Genomic DNA, 17,081 nt, shown 5'->3' on the forward strand with positions numbered 1-17,081 from the left:
TTTATAATGTATCTTTTTATGTATCCTTTTACAATGTATCTTTTTATGTATCCTTTTACAATGTATCTTTTTATGTATCCTTTTATAATGTATCTTTTTATTATGTATCTTTTTATGTATCCTTTTATAATGTATCTTTTTACATCTGTTTGGAGGCTGTAGAAGCTCTACACAGTGCTGAAAAAAACCCTAGTTTTTCCTCCCATTTACTTTAAAGGTGTTCGACTTTGAAATTCGACCACCCGAAAAATTTTGCTAAATTCGAGCGAATAGCTGCCGAATCGAATAGTGAGCTATTCGACCAACACTACCGGGGATCACACACAGGAGGATTCCTGTGTCTTGGTTTCCTTGATCTTCCTATGAGTCCGTGAAATCGGTTCGCCGAAATTTCAAGGACCCATCGGAATTTGGAGGAAATTTTCGTGAGAATGTCAGAGGCATTTTTGCTCATCCCTAGTTATAACACTGTTTCACACTTGAAGGTCAAAATAAATATATTAGTGACTAAAGGTGTTAGGATACAAATCCTCAACTTCACATTGATGTTTCTCATTTTTTACAACTTGCAAAATGCAATGCAAATTTGCCAAATTGTGGATATTAAAAAAATGGTTTGTGTTCTGAGTTTTTTTCCTTTTCCTTTTTTTTGGTAAATTTTGGTATTCGAGTTGTATTACACAACAATGTATTTGTTTTTTTATTCTCTTTTTTTTTTTCTTACAGGTACTGTACCCTTCTCAAAATAAAACATGGTTTTCATATGCTGCACCAATGTTGGTCCAAATGTCTGAAAAAGCTTTCTGGTATTTAAAGTTTTAAGCTGTATTTGCACTACTATGCATGTACTATACTTGGAATACTATAGAAGAAAAAACATTTGCATGTTTCTACCCACTAAACGTAAGGAAATATTCTTTTTTTTTTTTTCATTTGTGATATATTGAGAATATGAACTGATTATGGTGGTGTAATAAGGAGAAAATATTTGTGGGACTAAAAGTGTCAGGAATGGTTAAAGAATGACATAAAACACTCAGGCACTGCTTAATTAAAAGTTAGTACTAATCTTTATTGGATGCGTACAATGGTCCAAAACAGCAACAGTTCCAGCAGCAGGATCACAGTTTACCCCAGGGAGTGCCCATTTTCATATCATCTAACTAGGAAGAGTCAGACAGGGAGAAGCTGACATTTCTTTATGTGTATCCAGGAAAAGTCAATGTCAATTTTATGATATCTAGAGTTAACAATTATACACTGATCTTAACCAATCAAACTATTACATGACTATGGTTAGCTCATTTTGGCCTAACCTACTTGTTACATTATACTGGTAAAAAACTTGCAATTGTTAGTATGAGATTATAATTGGTATGTTACCAGCTGTTTTTTTCTCATGACCCATTAGAACATAACAGCCATAACTTATCAGGTCACTCCCAACTCAATAGGTGTGGGAAGGAGTACACAAGATGTTCACAATGGCACAGACTGGACAGTTTACACAAATTCCCCTGTACATCTGCAAAACTTGTATTCAGTATTTTATGTTTTTGTAATTATCTTGCTAAAAAAAGATAAACTCTTTGGTGGCTTTCGAGTGGAAAACCCTACCATTCCTTCTACAACTGTGCACTACAAATTAGACAAACATGTGGTGGAACATTCAGAAGGCCTCACCATACCTGCGACCAGTGGAGGGCTTTATGATTGATTTAGACCCTTCTTATAACCTTCCTGATTATAATTGCTTGTTGGGTCCCAAGCTCCACTCCATAGAAAACATGGTTTCCACACACATCAAGAATGATGGCCAAAATTCAAAAAACTCCCATATAAAGTTATACATGGATCCATAAAAATGTATTATATTTTCTCATTGCTAAATATATGTACTGATTTTCATTTAAAATATTAAATTTTCTTTCCTTACATTCAATTGTATTAATGTTTTTTTTGTTGCACCAAAATTATTCTTGCTAATCTCCAAATTAAACAATGAGAGCTTAATTGCACAATGATAAGAAAACTGGTAATACTAATGAAGAGCAACAATATTTTCAGATTTAATAGAAAACGTACACATAAAAAATGTACACAATGCCCATTGGTTAATTTCTAAATCAATATGGCATGACAAAAATTGAACCGTAATTGTAAATGTAACACCATGCTAGATAGATAGATAGATAGATAGATAGATAGATAGATAGATAGATAGATAGATAGATAGAAACATCAATATATTATACTGTAGTTCCTCATCTAAAATTGCAGTAGAAGAAGATTACATACACTAAGCATTGCTTTTAATGGATTAGATTAGAAAACTAGGACCTTTGTGATATAAGTTTATTATATAGATATGTCATGCATTTATAAGGAATGCCCATCTTGATTGACAACACCCCCTCCCGCCTGGTTTCGGTGTAATGTAACATTAACAAACACTGTCCTCTGAGTTTCATAAGCCTTGGTGTGTTGGTGGATAGTTGTGGCCTTCCTTTGGACTGGTCAACAAGTGCATGGCTGTTATGCCAGATAACTGATAAATATAGGCAAAATATTGATTGCTTACCTGTATATGCACCCATTAACCAGTAAGCTTTACCTATGAAAAGGACATGTAAAGTCAGGGATTTTTTCAAACCATCAGTATTGATCTATAATTAGAATTTCTTTATTGGCTGTGCTGATACTTAGAGATATTCAGTTTTATCAGAGGCAAAATATGACAACAGCTTCTAACATTATTGGCATTTCCATTGTGTTCTTCATTGAGAATTTGGTTTGAGGTTTATAAACCCTAGCCCTAATGACTGCATGTGGCTACTGTGTAAATATTTTATTAGTTTACAGATATGGATTCATCATACCTAGAACATTGTTACCATGAATCATGTCCAGAGATCGCAGATTTGCTCATATATTGTGACATTTTTTTTTTCTTTTCTGACAAATAGTTGTCATGGCGTTTACACATGTTGCTTGTTTATCTGTGAAGATGTATTTTCTCTATCTTAGCTTTATATGTGATTAAGTATTTGTTCTATTTATTTACCAATGAGCTTGATAAAGACACAGGCACCCGACACTGTTACTGGGATGTACTTTTATATGTACCCAATTATGTTTGTAAATAAATCATCTAGTGGATTTTCATGTATATAAATTTTGCTGCATCTTTGAGTTAGATTTTAAAACTGAGCAATTTTTAGAATCTGCCTGGGTAATGAATACAGCCAATGGTATATCTGCAGCTCCCCAGCGTACTTGATAACTTCAAGAATTTAGGAGGAGAAGCACTTGAGGACCAAAAGTATTTATGTTCTTGTGTACAAATCAAAATGTGTTTATTAACAACTTATTACATGATTACAGGATAAAGAAGAGATACAGAGAAAAAATTTTTGTAAAAAATTAAAAAATTGGTTTGATGCAAAGTTCTTTGTATGATTCTCGTGTTTGCTAATATGAATGTAATGTGTGTGTATAATAAGAATGTGTGTTCTGACCCTCTTTTGGCAAATGACTCCCACTGTCCCACCGCTGTAAATTGAAATGGGGTTGTAAGTGAAGCCAAGAATGCCACATACAACATTGAGTTGAAACCTAAATCTAAAAATCCTTTCTAAATGACCACCAGATGAGAGGGAATGCAAGTAAAATGTAACTCTAAAATAAACACTAATATACTAAAATGTACATATACTGTTATAAACAATGCAACGTTCCTTCTCAATAGCATGCCCTAATCATGAAATATTACAATAGAAAAAAGGAATCTATAAGGTATATTTATTGCATGTATAATCACAGCACTCAGAATCTCCACTTTTCTAAAACATGTAAATGATGTTTATGAAAGCAAATAGTATGTTAGATATTAAATAGAGGGCAGCACGGTGGCACTTTGCAGCACTAGGTCTTAGGTTCGAATCCCAGCCAGGCCAATATCTGCATGGAGTTTGCAGGTTCTCCCTGTGTCTGCGTGGGTTTCCTCCGGGCACTCCGGTTTCCTCCCAAATCCCAAAAATGTGCAGTCAAGTTAATTGGCTTTCCCCTAAATTGACCTTGAACTACATTAGTGACATATGACTATAGTAGGGACATTAGGTTGTGAGCTGCTTTGAGGGACAGTTAGTGACATGACTATGGACATTGTACAGTGCTGTGTAATATGATGGTGCTAAATAAATACTGTGTAATAATAATAGAGCTTTGAGCTTAACAAGGATTGCATGCATTGCATTGCAATGTTGCAATCTTCTATTATCATTGGAACCTTAAAAAAATTGTTGGCATTTTAGCATATCTGGTAAACCTCACCTTCTCTGACTGGAATGAGAAGCCCTACCCTTGACCCACCCATCATACTGATATCCTGAAAAATAAAAATGCAGACTGCTACAACAGTTTCATTGGACCGAAGGGTATTGACGGAATATCAATGAGATCCAGAGTATAGGCTAATATCTGAACTCCAATAATCTATGGTGATAGATTATGACAGAGAGTTCATCCTTGTGCCCAGAGATGGGCTTTAAATCAATATTTGAGTATTAGTTACTTGTGATTATGATATGCATTTTCTTTGATTGACAGTAGCCTTAGGATCAAAGTGTCAGGTCACAGAGGTATTGTACTAGCGATTCTATTTGAATACTCATATGAATGAAGTGTTTCTTAAAATGTCAACCCTGTCAACAGGAGAAAGGAAAGTAATACTGTCTTATAGTAGGCAAAAAACTCTTTACATTTAACTAGTATGCGGCAAACTTTTCTTTTAAAATCCCCATTTCCCCCAAATACCACAGATTCTCAGCAGTAGGGCCCCCATTGATTAAATATATATATCCCAAGTTAGATCGGTGTTCCTACTTATGTTAGCAATGCCAGTTCATACATATGCTTTGATATTTAATACCACGTATAGTAGGATGGAACATAATTTTAGGTCTAAATATTTTCATTATTATGATTTCCGCGTATTCGGAAGATGCTTGAAGTGCCTTTTATACGCAGGATAAACCTAATGTTTTGCAGATAATTAATTTTCATTAAATAGTACTCTTATACCGGTGTCATTCACAAAACCTAAGGCAGCATGCAGCATCTCCTTATGCTTTTAGAAGATAAATCTTTTTTTCTTAAACTTGAAGAAACTGCTAACGATTATTAATTGCTGTAACGCTGTAACGTCTCAGTAGATTCCATTCTTCCTCTTGTTGCTAGGAGACTGGGGATGACATGTGATGGTGTAATTTCCACTGGTTCTGTTCATTTTGCAGATTCACACTTGAATCTTTGCAAACAAGATGATCCCATTAGCTATCTGAAGCTTCAAAATCAACATTCATAACACCGCTGATGAGATCACAAATGAGAGGCAAATCAAATATTTTACTAGGCTCTTTTTATTGTTAGAAAGAAAACTTGCAATGAAATGTTTACGGCTTTTTTGTATGGATGCCTTTAAAAATATATAGTGATTGTAATTAATTTCAAATTTTTTTGAATTAAAGTTGTGAGAAAATAATGGAGCGCTCACTGCTGACCTGCCGAAAAGGTTAATTGTTGGAATTTCTTTACACATGAACTTTAAAAGGATTTAGGGGTCAATGGGTGAATAAAAGCACAACACCATAAAATACAGAATCTGAAAATTTGTGTTCAGAGAAACAATAAGTCAACAAGTTTCATGAACCAAACTGTGGCCCCTTCATCTGGGTTCAGAATTCTGTGTGTGATTCCGAGCTCAGGGATCAGACCATAAGGTCCTCTGGGTAAAAAGCAGATTAGGTCAGACATTTATTTATTTAGGAAAGATTGTTTCTGGCAGCCATTAAAAATCTGTCATCTTTAAATATTTCCTTCCCCTAAAACCAAATAAAACTTTTCTAAAATATTACTGCAATGTAGTCAAGCTACACATACAGTAAAAATATATATGTGCTATTTTTAAAGTTGCATACAGATGTTTGATTTTTGTCTCTGAAAACAATCCTTTTTGATCATTTCAAGTGGTAGTAGAAATAACAAGCACTGTCCAGACAGCACTCTTCAAATTCTATGCAGTGGGGAGGACAAGTGCACAGCATCCTGCTCTGTCCTCCTCCAAAGAATCCAAGATTCAGGGACATACCAGTGACCAGCAAGGGAAATGACTATGACATCCAGTAATGGCATAGAGATCAGTGAGGAACCTCAATACCCAACTTTATCTGACTTTATCTGATGCACCTGGAAGGGTCAAATAACACTGACAACTGTAGCTTCTGAAGGTTTCCCCCACTCTATAAAGTACTCTAAAAAGCTTATTCTTTATCAAGGTACCACTCATTAAGTTTTCTAACCACAACACTCCTTCGTCCAGGCCTACTTTTTTAGCACATGAAAGGTCAATCAATTGTATTCAAATAATTACTTGTTGTTTTGATTGTTTTATTTATATTGAACCAAATTAGCACAAAACAGGAGTACAAAAATCAGAACATTATAATGAAGAATAATTGTTAACATAAAAACAGACAAAGCAATTACAGTTTTTCCACTAAAAAACAATGCTATGGAAATCCAATATACAAAATAAACAACATACAGAGCCAGTGGAGATCTCAGATAATTTAGATTCATATTAATACACAGTATTTATATAGCGCCAACATATTACGCAGCACTTTACAAAGTCCATTGTCATATCACTAGCCAATAAACCCAATTGCATACTTTTGGAATGTAGGAGGAAACCGGAGTACCTGGAGGAAACCCACACAAACACGGGGAAAACCTGCAAACTCCATGCAGATAGTGCCCTTGCCGAGATTCCAACCTGGAGCTGCAAAGCCCAGAGTGATAACCTCTGAACCAAAAATGTATTAATTTATTAGGGTTAAAAATAAGGGAAGAGGGGTACCCCAAATGTCCAATAACCACTGCCAGCATTGGGCGGACAGATGATCACACAAATTTCTGCCTACCCTGTTACCCAGGTTCCCCAAATAATACCATATACCAGCCCTCTCCTGTTTTAGGGATGGAATGGCATTTGTTTATTTTAGGCTTTATATTACAGAAATAATACCACATTTAACCATTAGTGCCAACTGACAAAAAAAATGCTTATTCAGAGCCTATACTATATACCATGAAATATTATTTGAAACCAAAATATGATGGAAACATGGCTACATAAGAAAACATGTCATATTCCCCCAAGTGTCTACTATTATCCATCCAATGTTTTCTTAGAGCTAAAAGTATATGTGAAACACATACTGTATATATCTCCTAAAGAATTTGTTACTGTATTGAGCCAGTCCTACTATCTAAACACCCTTCATAGATAAAACAACCAGGTCAGTGATGAATTTTCCCATCTTTTGATTGAGCAATGAAGAAGAAACAAAATGATAAGACCATGGGTTCGCTCTTCAATAGAAGGTACGTTTAATCAGTTGATTGTTCACAGTTGGTAAACCAGCATAGCTGATTGACCCCCATTCTTTCCTCCTGTCTTTGTCTTTGCTACTGTTCATCAGATAACAGGACTCATATTAACACATACAGTATTTAGGTATCTAAACTGGCTCTATGTATTATGTTTTTAATGTTTTTTTAATGAATGCTTAAGTTGATTTAACTTAATCAGGTAATTGCTTACTTAGAGCAAGGTGATAGGTTCCCTTGAAAGAACACTATTCTGTGATGCCAACCTTTTAAAAGATGATTTATTCTTCCTGTTATGAGTCTTAGTGCAGTATAAAAGTTATGTGTTAGTTCACAGATTTAATGACCTCTTATACTCTCCCACCCTCGCATTTCCTAGGTTCTGGTCTGTGGATTACCTTTCCAAAACTAATCAGTCCCTCCTGGAAAAGGGTAAATTGAAGCTAAGTGTGTCAGCAGTAAGCCATTGCTAAATTTTGTGTTCTCAGATACATTTTTACAAGTTACAATAATATCTCAAAATATATGTGTCCACGGAAGACACAATTTTCATTTTCCTTCTTACAGTTTGTGCTACACAGAGCAAAATACCAAAGATGTATCTCTAACATTATGATGAATTTTGTTATTAGATGAATAAAGGGAATCATTACACTGCCTTCGGCGGGTGCTTCATTTTTTAAGCAAATTGGGATATTTGTGTCGAAGTTTTGCTCGTAGGATTAATACTGCATCTATTTTAATGTGAGCTGCAGTGCAATCAGTTGCATCACAATTACCTGAATGGCTTTTTATCATCATGCAGAACAGAATACAGAATTTAATGATCTCAGAGAAATATAGTTAAAGAATGTCATGCCAAGGGCATGTCCTTACCTGACTTTACACATTTGGGCAACTGCTAAATCAGTGCATTAAATATCAATTGATATTATGTATGTATAATGTGTAAAAGAAGAAAGAGAATGAGGTTTATGGCTCAAGGATTGTGTGAAATAATATAGATGTGTATTTATTACATAGTATCAAGAAAGAACATTTACATAACGTAATCAAGTATTTTACCTTGGTCCTGTTAACACTCTACAGGACCTAGGTGTTAAATACTAAAGACAGTACTTCTATGTCATCAAACAAATAAACGTATGAAAAAATGCAAAAGTCCCGACCGTATATAGTTTGTGCAAAATCCGACGTTTTTCACCATGATTAGGCTTCTTCGGGGATATCTTCTTGTACGCACTTTACGGTCTAGGTATGAATAGAAAATCAGTATGTCAAATAAGGTAAGTAACTAAGTTCTAGTGGGTATATACATATATGGTATGGTAAGTATAACATGGTTACATAGGGATTATATGCAATATTTATTCCCTCTTGTTTAAAGTGGAGGTCGTTTGTACAGTTTCTCTTGAGTCTCAGATATTGGCTGAATAAGATGCTGTTGATTAGGGCCTTCGGGTGAGCACTGTCATCCTAAAGCTACACTATTTAGAAAAACAACAGCAGGGAATACAATACTTCAGGCTGACAGTGCTCACCCAAAGGCCCTAATCAATAGCATCCCATTCAGCCAATGTTTGAGACTCAAGAGAAACTGTACAAACAACCTCAACTTTGCAAGAGGCTAAACTCCTACAAGAAAGACTCTTACACAGAGGATACACTAAGAACATTCTGAAAAAAAGCATATCAGAGAGCCCTCAAACATGAACGAGAAGGTCTCCTGTTCAAGACAGACAAACTTAATCTGGAGTGTCAAGCCTCATAACTTTATTTCGAAAATTTTAAATTAAAACTGGCATATCCTTCAATCAGATCCTAAAGTAAAAAGAAATTTAGGCAACAGACCCATGAACAAACCTAAATATCTCAAAGACCATCTATTCACTAGTCACTTTAGAAATGATAGAATCTCACCATGCCCATCAAACAGCGTACAAGGTACTTTTAAATGTGGACATTGCAATCAATGCAATTGGATTAATGAAGCTCTGATGATAACATTACCAAATGGTTTGAACCACAGACCCAACTCTTACATTGATTGCAACACCGAAGGGATAATTTGCCTTATAACATGTATCTGTGGCTCCTTTTATATTGGGAAAACCAAAATACCATTTAAGAAAAGAATTTATGAGCATATCCACTCAATTAAGCTAGGTAAAATACCCATACCTATATGCCATCATGTAGGCTCAAAACACCAAAATAAACCCCCGAATTCTTACATTTTTCGACTTAGAACACATATCCTCAAACCCCAGAGCGGGGACCTAGACAAAAGATTTTTACAAACAAAAACAAAATGGATAGTCAACCTAAAAGCCACACAAACACCAGGCCATAACGATACAGTTAGTTTCAAATCCTAAAATATAAATGTAAAAACATTTATTCTTGACATATTGGAGATGGCATCATCTGGAATATCCCTTTTAAATATGCACATTTCCTACTCCATAAGCTCATTAACTTACCTAATATGAGTATCAATACCACATAAACACGAACTACGTCATACTCCCCCACAGTGTTCATTTATTGTATTATTGTATTGTATTATTTTCTGCAATATTTATTCATTATATGTCTGAGTATGCTGTATACCATGCAGTAATTGTAATATAATATAACATTGGAGGACTTTTCATTCATCCATCAATCCTAATACTTGGATGTCCCCCTGACATGTTGACAGGAGTTTGGAGGGGATGTGAGACCACAATCCTGTGGCATTTAGGCAATTACTGTGGTCTTTATTTGTCCCACATATGGCCAGTTCTTTCCCCCTTCATGATACGCCCTATTTGGGCGGATCTCCCTGCAAGGAAGTAGGAGGACGGTTGAATTTACCCACCCCTCTCCGTTCCCTGCAGTAGCGTGTTCTGTTTGTATACAGCCTGTTTGGTTGTACTCCCAGCGCTCACCTCCTTGTCAAACTCTTCTCTGACCCCAACCATTTCATCCTGCAAGCTAAGTCTATCCTTCATATATCTTCCAAAAATGATGATTCCTTTAACTCTTTCAGTACCTTATGACTCATATGAAAAGTCCATCTTTTCACTAATCTAGAAGCTTTCACTATGGCTCATATGCAAAATCTATATTTCATTAACCCATAAGCTTTCATTATGGCTCATATATAAAATTCATCTTTTCACTAACCTAGAAGGAAGCTTTCATACAAATTCTTTAACCCTTTAGTACCATATGGCTCATATGTCAAATCCATCTTGTTAAGAACCTAGAAGCCTCTATAAAAAAATCACAATGTTTTCCTGTTAAAGTTTTATGACCATAAACATGACCATGAATACAATGTATATACCCATGTTTATAGGTTAATCTATTTAGATATACCTCTATGTATCTGGATTACTTTGAAATTTATCCCAATTACAGTAAATAATAGATATTTACACACATGTATCAAGTAATTCACTTTCATTTAACCCTATATACTCCAACCTATACTTAATCTTTCACTCCATAAAACCAATTATTTTCATTTGTTATCAGACACCTTTCTGAAATCGCAATGGAAGACCTTTGCCTCTCCTCTACATCCTTACAACCTTGATGGTTACAAAAATTTTGAATGTTGTATACCTACATTCATTTATGCAACTACATATAATCCCTATGTAACCATGTTATACCGTATTTTTCGCCGTATAAGACGCTCCGGAATATAAGACGCACCCAATTTTAAAGGAAGAAAATCTAGAAAAAAAGATTCTGAAAGATTATTCCCCTTCTGATCACTCGAGTGCCATTCATACCGGTATTCCCCTTCTGATCACTCATGTGCCATTCAAATTCCCTTTCTGATCACTCTGTACCTTTCAAATTCCCTTTCTGATCACTCTGTCATTCAAACTCCCCTTCTGATCACTCTGTCATTCAAATTCCCCTTCTGATCACTCTGTCATTCAAATTCCCCTTCTGATCACTCTGTCATTCAAATTCCCCTTCTGATCACTCTGTGCTTTTTTTCTATTGTACGGCAGTTAGGACAGGGAACAGCAGGTGGCGCTGTGCCGGCTTCTTTCGCTTTGCTTTACAGACAGGAGAAAACACGATGCTGGCAGAGAGAAGAGAGACACGCTGCAGCCAGAAACACACGCAGGATCGGGTATCGGGTGAGTATAATATTTTAATTATTTTTTTTAACACATTTGTCGTATAGGACGCACTAACTTTTCCCCCACAGTTTTGGGGAAGAAAAAGTGCGTCTTATATGGCAAAAAATACGGTACTTACCATACCATATAGGATATTGAATGTATACATTTATATATGTATATATTTTCTAGGAACTACCTAGACCGTAAAGTGCATACAATAAGATATCCCTAAAGAAGCCTATTCATGGCGAAACGCGTTGGATTTTGCACAAACTATATACACGGTGTCTAGTATGTCTAGTATTGTGTCTAGTATGTAACACCTGGGTCCTGTGAAGTGTTAACAGGACCAAGGTAAAAAATTTGTAAATGCATATTTGCTATCTGCATATTTGTAATATGTAAATGTTCTTTCTTGATACTATGTAACAAATACACATCTATATTATTTCACACAATCCTTGAGTCGTAAACCTCATTCTTTTTCTTTTTTTACACATTATACATTATTGCTTAATGAGGTGGCTCAACATGTAGAGATATCAGTGAGGAGAGGAGAACACTCTTAATTAACTCCTATATTATGTATGTGTTGCAATTGCAAATTCCCCAAGTTGATCCCAAATATTACTGTATGGATTATTTAAATAAATAAATATGCAATTTGCTTTTAGTACTAGTACTTTTCAAGGTATGGCTTAGCAAGCAAATGGAAGCACTAGAAACATGATATACCTAATGTAAATTATCAAAGTGACATCAAGTTCTATAGTACTGTAAAGTGGTAAAATAAAAATCTATCTGCCTAAACTTTGAGTTAAAAATCACAACACATTTGTTCTCGGGGTAGTTGTATTCAATTAGCAGTTCCTAGCACCGGTGACAAGTGAAACATTTGCAGCTCCCCCAACAGTGATAAAAAGATAACAAAGACCCAATGAGTATAGCATCTCACCAACATTCAACTTTCTCCAAACTAAACACACCACCTAACCACTAAAGTTATGTCTCATACCACAACTCAACTCTTCGTTTAAATGTCTTGAGCAAAGGAGGTGGTTGAGCCATGACTGTGTCTTCATAATACTCTCTGAAATATTTAGGTATTCTAATGTATCCGGCTGGAAAATTACAGAATGTAGGATGATTTTTGACATTATAAAGCATTTGGGGAAATAAGCACACAGTCAAATAATTGTCAACCACATCCAAACAAAAAAGCTTGTTATGGTGATATGCACAAGTGATTTTTTTTTCATTTTTGGGATACAATTGATTCATGTTATGAACCTGATTGATAAAACATGAATCCTTCTGATGAAGCCTACGGGTAAAACACATCAAGGACCCTTAAAAACAAACTAAACATCATCATTGCAGTATCCTAGTCATTCATTGACAATTTGTGTGTATAAGAATTATTGTTTTTCATGTTTTTTTAAGAGAAAAATAATAAATTGCAAATGTTTTTAAAATGTTAATTGTGTTACAATTATGCACCATAAAAATCCTCGCCATACTTTCGCAAAAAAAAAAAAATATCCATTAAACCTCATTTTGTTTACTTTTTAATTATTTTCTTTTTTTACTGCAGATCGTAAAAAGAATTTTGTCAAATATTGCCTAGTGAAGAAGAACAAATGTGAAATCTGTTACGTGTCACATACACATTTCATTTAATTACCTGGAGTAGAAACAACTCAAAAAGATGGACACCTCTGTTGCAAGCATAGCTATTTCCTTGTTGGAAACCATCAACACTTTGACTAATTATGCTTTTAAGTTTAGATAATTATACTTGTCATGCATTTATTATGATATTGTGTAAAATCATTGCAAAGGTAGGGTACCCATTGTACATGAATGTTCTGTTCAATAAAAATACCTTTTAATGTGGCTGACCTTTATTACAGTTGGCATTTTCATGCAGCTGAAGTGGGAAAAATACATTAAGTGCAGAATGATTTTAAATGCAAATTCTGCTAAGTGGCAAACCTACCTAATGAACCTTATTTAAGAGAAAGACTGACAGGAAATGTTCAGATTTACATATTGTTGCACTCAGTATTGTGAATGTTTCCACCCCTGGTTGAGTTTTTTTAGTAATAGAACTTCAAACAAATACACATAGATACATGGAGTATATAATATAGGTTCTTAGTATGTTACTTACCTCTGAGCATCTCATAACCAAAATTCTTAGCCAACTTTATTCTCATTGGATGGAGCTGCTGATAATGTATTGCACCAATGAGTAGGCTACAATAGAAATTTGAAAAAGAAAACTGCTTTTCGAATCAGGAAACAGTATCTCCTATATAGCTAAAAGACCAATGCAACCTGGTTTGACCATGTTCTGACAGATAATGGGCCTTAGCAAGGAAAAAAAAAGAGAAATAGGTGAAGGATTGCAGGGTTGACAGGGTTAGAAGAATGGCAGGGTGAACTTTAGAGGTTTAAAGGGATAGGTGGGTGGAGAGAAGCTGGACTGAGAGAGGTTTTTAGGATTGGGCTACTGAATAAAGTAGGGAATAGGCATTAGTTAGCTGTTGAGCATCTAAAGAGCTTCCATTCTTTCTTCCTTTAGAGAATTTTGATTATCTGGATGGATTGGTTGCTTGGAACGTCATGGCACCCTGATTGGTGGTTGCAGGGTCTTTGAAGGTTTTTGGTGGTTTTAGGAACCACTTGAGGTTATGATATCTCTCTTAGTAGGGATCCAGTTGTGATGGCCTAGGAGTGATGGTTGCATATTGGTATGTGGTAGCTTTTTCTCCAGGCATTCATCTCCAAGATGGGATCCTTGTTACTAGACTATGCAGATTGTCTGTTGCAGATAAGTGCCGGGTTCAGTGCCTAACTTTGGTACTTTCAAAGACCATTTCAACAAAGTTTGCTTATTATTATTAATTAATAATATTAATATTATAAATTCATTATTAATATAATTAATATTATAAATATTATTAATATATTGTGACACCAAGGCAGGATTGGAGGTGGAAGCTAGATATATTTGCCCAGGATTCCTCTTTTATGTGAGGTATATTTGCCCAAGATTCCTCTCCTGTGTGAAATAGCAGGTGGAAGACTCTCACCTGTTAGATGATTAATGAAGAAGCACTGAGAGTGGGGATAAAACACAGAGCCAGGAGCTCAGTCAGGAGCCTAATTTGGGGAGACACAGACAGGGGTCCGTGCAGGCTCAGCTTGGCTTAGAGAGAGACACAGCCAGGTGGACTGTGTGAGAGAGAGGGAGAGAGCTCTGTTTGGAGACACAGACAGTTGGTCTGTAAGGGAGCTCAGCTGAGAGACTCAGAAAGTCTGCCTGGGGACACAGGAAGTTGGACTGTGTGAATGAACTCAGACCTGAGTAAAAGGTTGCTGAAAGCTTTGTTTGGAGCTGACAGGGAGAAGCCCTCCAGCTGATAGACAGGAACATTGGATGCATAGTAGGTGCCAGACAGGCAAGGTTTTTTTTGCTGTTTTTGTTATGTTATCCGCCACTTTTAAATAAACCTGACTACAAGTCAGCTTAACACCTTTACCTCAGTGTGTGATCTGAATTGGATGAATCAGACAAGTGTCCTTTGACCCCAGCAAAGGCGATCCTGAGCTTAACCCCTCACAATATATATATATATATATATATATATAATACAATCGTTTGGAATAAAAATGATAGAATTGATAATGTGTTGCTGCATTATTCTGATACATGTGATTAAAACTGGAATACAGTCTGATGTTCAAAAAGTAATGGAAATTTAAATTTATTATTTATAGAAAAAGAATCCATAATTCAAGTAGGTGAAAAAGCCAATAAAATTACATCTAAAAAAGCAGAATCTTTTTTTTTTCATTTTAATTTATTCACCTAACACTTAGCATCTAAAATGACAATAATCATAATACAAAAACCACAAGAATACAATTAACTTTTGAACATTGCCATTTTAATGAAAATTTGCGGGATCCAAAGTGAAGATTGCAGAACATATTTTATATTATTTGAGTATCCATGAAGAAAATAAAAAAGTATTACTGCCTATACAGAAGTATCATCTTTTTCTGAGAGCTCCTGCATAGTAGTATAATCTTCAGAACCCATCACTATTAGGATACTATGGGGTGCTGTGAATGACCTAAAGCTTTTGGTTTAAAACAATGTACTTAATAATTGTACATTGATTACAGGGCTGGTAGGTAGCTGATAATCTTAATAATGAACTGCAATACACACCACACAGAAAAATCCTTTTAATTACAGTCAAATGGAAGAGGAAACTTTGGTATGAGAGGTCTAAGTTTTGTAATATTATATATATTAGACTTTTTAAAGTTACCTAAGGGGCATTATTATTTTTAAAAATTAAAGGCTTTTTTGATTATGCATGAACAAGAATGTCCCTGTCTTGTCTCCATTGAATTGCTAGCTGTGGTTGGCTGTAGAACTCCACTACTGACCATAATAACTGTGGATTACCATGGGCACACTGCAGGTCAACAAATCAGTGGACTCAGAATACAGTTTTATACATTTTTCTCTTGATTTGTGTGGTCATGCCACAGGGAAAAATGGAAGTCTCCAGATATGAGACTGGACATGAAGACTTTTCCTTTCAGCGCAAGTCATCTCACTTTTAGTCTTTGGTCAACTGGCATTTTCTAAAGCTTAAGAAAGTTTTTGTCTGTAGTTTTCACTGTACAGCGAGTGACTGCAATTCCAGTTTTGACCTGCAGCTCCATTTGCTGTTGAATTTTGGCATTGCAGCATGACCTTCAATACTAAACACTAGCGTTGATAAAGCTTGCCACAGTTAACTTTTAGATCTGTCAATGGAAAAAAAAGTAAATGCTCTGGTCCCTGGAAAATAATTACAGCAGAAAAAATGTCATGGGGAGACCACTGAATAGCTGATGAACCTAATTTAACTATAACATAGTTATATCGGTGAGTGACACAATTATGAAATAACAGGCCCAGTGATAACAAAAAACTATATGCCGACCACCAACCACCATCACTGAATGTTTGCTGTAATATACAATGCACTAGCAAAAAATCTAGTACTAGAAGCCCCAGTCAAAGAAGAATGAATAGAATGATTGGTTTCCAATGCAGCTCTACAAACACTAGAAAACACAGAAAATACCTAACTTATTAACTCATGGCTTCCCAACAAAACAAATCTTGGCTCCTTAAAACTTCCTTAAACTAAGCAGCAGAAGCTAAGTAACAGAAATTCAAATGAATATTAACATTTGGTTATGTGTTTGTTTCTGGGTAAACCTAAATAACCAGTCTCTGTACTGCAGGATTCTGATTCGCAGCTGCAACCTCCTGATCCCTAAGCTGTGAAACATGTTGGGTGTTTAGCTATACCTTTGCCATATAAAAACCTGTGATATGGGAATTTACAATGAGCTGGATTGTTTACTATATAACATGTAAGCGAGAACGGCCTTGTCATTCGTCACAAGGTCGTATTCTCG

The 17,081-nt window shown here is 35.4% G+C and overlaps 1 long non-coding RNA gene across 1 annotated transcript in view; it reads left to right on the top strand.

The window, feature by feature from the left end:
* LOC140341533 (uncharacterized) overlaps nt 1-13,223 on the top strand; it is a 65,764-nt gene extending 52,541 nt beyond the window's left edge. The window contains exon 3 of the long non-coding RNA XR_011922899.1: nt 13,180-13,223. This is a non-coding gene — a long non-coding RNA (uncharacterized lncRNA). The remainder of the gene's footprint in view (nt 1-13,179) is intronic.
* Nucleotides 13,224-17,081: the final 3,858 nt, after the last annotated feature.

Source organism: Pyxicephalus adspersus, chromosome 11, assembly GCF_032062135.1.
Source record: "Pyxicephalus adspersus chromosome 11, UCB_Pads_2.0, whole genome shotgun sequence".
Lineage (NCBI taxonomy): Eukaryota > Metazoa > Chordata > Amphibia > Anura > Pyxicephalidae > Pyxicephalus > Pyxicephalus adspersus.